General features: G+C 40.4%; 1 pseudogene; it reads left to right on the forward strand.

The window, feature by feature from the left end:
- The first annotated feature begins 2,569 nt into the window (after positions 1-2,569).
- Positions 2,570-2,814, forward strand: LOC118020396 (annotated as a pseudogene).
- The last annotated feature ends 1,992 nt before the right edge of the window (positions 2,815-4,806 follow it).

Here is a 4,806-nt window from a genome sequence, read left to right on the forward strand (position 1 = left end):
GTACTGGGATCGAGCCTCGCGTCTGACTCCCTGCTCAGTAGGAAGCCTGCTTCTCCCTCTCCCTCTACCTGCTACTCCACCTGCTTGTGCTCTCTCTCTTTCTCTGTCAAGTAAATAAATAAATAATCTTTTTTTTTTTAAAGGATTTTATTTATTTACTTGACAGAGACAGAGTTAGCGAGAGAGGGAACACAAGCAGGGGGAGTGGGAGAGGGAGAAGCAGGCTTCCCGCTGAGCAGGGAGCCCGATGCGGGGCTCGATCCCAGGACCCTGGGATCATGACCTGAGCTGAAAGCAGACGCTTAACGACTGAGCCACCCAGGCGCCCTAAATAAATAATCTTAAAAAAAAAAAAGCTACTGACCTAACATCCCTGAACACAGAGTTGGAGAGAGATGCACCATAGCACACCATGATACAGGATTTCTATCGTACAGATACAACAAACACAAATAACCTCAAGGGCACAGATAATAGTAAAATGTAGTAAAATAATTAGGAAGTGATGAATTTTAGGTATTTTTACCTTTGTTTTTAATTACCAACTGTAAGTGTATACAACAAGTTTAAAAAACAACTGTGTTTAACACCTGGCTTGCAGTATCTCAAAAATTTAACAGTTGGTTCTTGCTAGCTAGTACAAGTTAGCTTTAGCACGTCAATGATTTTAACCTCGTCCCAGAGCCTAGAACTAGGCCCTAGTTGAGTAACTCCAACGAGTCAGCCCTGTATCTAGAACAACTCTGATCTCAAATACACAGAAACTAGATTCAGATTAGATTATTGGTATTCACTGAACATTCCCAAGTGTCTGACTTTGTGCTAGGGCCATGAGGACACAAGAAAGGTTAAGACTCCTCCCACGGGGCGCCTGGGTGGCTCAGTCGGTTAAGCGACTGCCTTCGGCTCAGGTCATGATCCTGGAGTCCCTGGATCGAGCCCCGCATCGGGCTCCCTGCTCGGTGGAGAGTCTGCTTCTCCCTCTGACCCTCCTCCCTCTCATGCTCTCTGTCTCTCGTTCTCTCTCTCTCAAATAAATAAAATCTTAAAAAAAAAAAAGACTCCTCCCACATTCTTCTCTATATCAATAAAGAGCGTCTCCATTTTCCAGTTTTTCAGGACAAAAATCTTGGTGTCATCTTTGACTCATCTCTTTCTCTCCCTTCTTATTTCAAGTCCATTAGCATATCCTGAGTGCTCTACCTTCAGAATCACTTCTGATCACTTGCCACTTCAGCACAAGAGCCTGTCTGAGCTCCTGTTCTTTCTTCCCTGGATTATTGGAATAGCATCCTAAATGGTCTTGCTTCCATATTTGCCCCCTTATGGTCTAGTTTCAAAACAAAAGTCAGATGCACCCTTTTAAGCTGGAAGTCATGTTGTGCTTTTTCTCTGCTCACTATTCTCTGATAATTTCTCATCTCACTCAAAGTAAAGCCAGACACCTCGTAATGATCTTTAGGGCCCCACATAATTGGTGTCTCTCTCTTACTTCTCTGACATCATCTACTACTCTTCCCCTTGCCTCACTGCTCCAACATGGCTTCCTGACTTTTTCTCAAATGTGCTGGGCAGGATCCTGCCTCAAGTTCTTTGTGTTTGCTCTATTCACTGCCTAGAACACTCTTCCATGGATACCTGCATGATTGTCTCCTTCCCTCTTGTCTAGTCCAAGTCTTTGCTTATACGCCATCTTCTCAGTGAGGCCTTTTTTATCATTCTGTTTAAAATTGCAACCCTCAGGGTGCCGGGGTAGCTCAGTTGTTAAGCGTCTGCCTTTGGCTTGGGTCATGATCCCAGGGTCCTGGGATCAGGCTCCAAATCGGGCTCCCTGCTTGCAGAGAACCTTCTTCTGCCTCTCCCTCTGCAGCTCTCCCTGCTTGTGCTCTCTCTCTCTCTCTCTTTGTCAAATAAATAAATAAATAAATCATTAAATAAATAAAATACAACCCTACTTCCCATGCCCAGAAATTTCCCACTTAAAATTTCTCTGTAAACTTATTTCTATTGACAAACTATGTATTTTACTTCTTAGTTTATTGTCTGCTCCCCCACCCCAACTAGCTACACAAGTTCAGTGAACTTTGTTCTGTTCACTGCTTATTTCCCAGTGTCTAAAATAGTCTCTAGCATATATAGGTGCTTAACATGTATTTACTGAATGAACGAATGATCTGTCCTCAAAGAATTTTATAGGTTTTCTATGTGTATCTTTTGTAACCAAAGTAACTGGATTTCCTACCTTTGGATTCCAGTTTCCTAGTGACTAATCCCCAATACTTGTTGCCAGGCACATGCAGTTCTGACTTGCCTATAAGAATCTGTCAGTTACCAGCTCAATTCTATGTCTTGGGTCTTCCTTGCTGCAGATTTTGGTACATATGTTCCTCTATTCCTTTTACCCTGTAAATTGATCTTTCAGTTTCAGACCTGTCTTTGAATTGATACAATTTCATGTCTCAGTCTAAGAATTTTTTCCTTTACTGTCTGAGCTTTGGATCTGTTAGTATTCTGTGACAAAGATATTGTGTAACAGCCTTTCCAGCAGTGATGACCTCCCAGTGAGAACATGCCCCTTGAGAAGGATCTCCTCCCTCCCTTTCCAGAAGAGAAGAGGAAACACAAGAGGAAACACCTGGTGCAGAGCCTGATTCCTACTTCATGGCCATGCCCAGGATGCTATAAAATCACAACCATCTTTAGCCATGCACAAATAGTAATTTCTATGTTGGCTTCTCCACTGTCCTCAGCCAGGCTATAGGAGGAAAAGCAAGGCTTAGAGAAGGATGTTCCTTCAGATAGAAGAAGCACTAAAAGCACCCTGAATCAAGATGAGGGGGAAACCATCCCAATTAACACATTTTGAATACAAAAAAAAGAGGGGAGAGGAGAGAGAGAGATTGTAAAACAAGATACATTACCATCACAATCCTCAAAAACTAAAATGGGCATTGTAAGGATAATCATTCTTCTAGCAATTAGACAAGATACACTTATTATCTGCTGTCAACGCTCCTATTATCTACGTGAGATAGGTGAATACTCCTATAACATTCTTAGGTTTGACACACGCAAAACCAAGATTAGAAGCTATCTGTCAGCTGTTAGATTTTAAGATCCCTCATACCTACATACTTTTCTTAGATATTTTACAAAAATCCTGGAATAACGAGGATCAACTGAGTGGTATCCTCATTTTTTAGCTGGTATTTGCTACCTAGACAACATGGCAATAGACAGTTCTGAATGAACAAGCTGTCTCTTTCAAGTTAAGATGATTAGGGTGATAATTTGAATTAGAATTTTTAACAGCCAACAATCACAAATTTTGTGAAATAATTTTGTTTTCTTAAAGCATATTGTTCGTGACTCATTTTATTTCTGCAAGGGTTCTGCAAAGAATAACAGTATACATAGTAATCTTTTCCAAATAGAATTGATATGGTGCAAACTCAGGGGGCACTAAGTACCTGAAAATGCAAGTTGAAATATAAAAAGGACTTTCTCTTTATGTAGCAACAGCCTAGAGAGATCAAAATCTTTTATAGCGTCAATACGGTTGCCATTACTGCATTTCTTTCTTTTTTAAAATTTTTTTATTGTTATGTTAATCACCATACATTGCATCATTAGTTTTTGATGCAGTGTTCCATGATTCATTGTTTGCGTATAACACCCAGTGCTCCATGCAGAACGTGCCCTCTTTAATACCCATCACCAGGCTAACCCATCCCCCCACCCCCACCCCCCTCTAGAACCCTTAGTTTGTTTTTCAGGGTCCATAGTCTCTCATGGTTCATCTCCATTACTGCATTTCTGTGAGGGAAATGGTGGGAAAAGAGGAACAAATAATTTATCGTGTCTTCATGGATAAAGAAACTGAGGTGTCAAGTTAGCCAATTTCTTGCCTGAGACCACAATGGTACACCAATTGCAGAAATAAGACCACTGCATCTTAGTTGTTAGCTTACAGGGTGGTTTTTCTAAATCTTTCTGCTTTACTAATATAATTGAGATTTCAAGTAATAATAGAAGATGGTCAGGGCAAAGAAATGGTAATGAGCCACAGCTAGAACTGAAAATAGAGTCCAAGTGTTCTAACTCTTTGTCCGTTGATCCTGCCATTATGCTGCAGGACTAAATTACTGAACTTCATCAAAAAGTGGCAACCTAATGCTATTAGAGACAACCCAGCATGAGTTCAGTTAACTTTTCATTATAGATGGACGGAATAATTCATATTTTGGCTTACCTACAGGAAAAAAGTATCTTAAGTTGGAATTGTTTTTGGACATTGTCATTTCTTCTGTTATTTGAGTATTTACTTGCGTGATATAAAAAGGATCTTGGTTGACTGAAGTTCATTAGGTATCAGAAAAAAGACATTATAAGTTAGAAACAATCATCTCTGTTTAATTAAAGAAGGTATGAATCAGCAAGAAGGTAGAAATGCACTTCCTCAAAAGTCTGGGCACCATATGCCTATTCATTTTGGGTTCACTAAAGGTACTACAAGTGAACTTGCTGGTTGTAGGCAGAGTCCTGATGAGAACTAGGAGTTGACTTGCTGTTAATAAAGGATTTCCTCTACTTTGTAAAGCAAGATAGAGGACACTAATGAATAAACTGGGCTACAAGCTTTTGATATTAGCATAGCCTAATGTTAGGTATTAGAGAGCCTTTAAAATGTTAGACACAAAATGAGGGTTGCTGGAGGGGTGGGGGGTGCAGGGACGGGGTAACTGGGTGATGGACATTGGACATTGTTGTAATGAGCACTGGGAATTATATACGACTGATGAATCA

The sequence above is a fragment of the Mirounga leonina genome, unplaced genomic scaffold (assembly GCF_011800145.1).
Source record: "Mirounga leonina isolate KUSES-001 unplaced genomic scaffold, KU_Mleo_1.0 Mir_114, whole genome shotgun sequence".
Lineage (NCBI taxonomy): Eukaryota > Metazoa > Chordata > Mammalia > Carnivora > Phocidae > Mirounga > Mirounga leonina.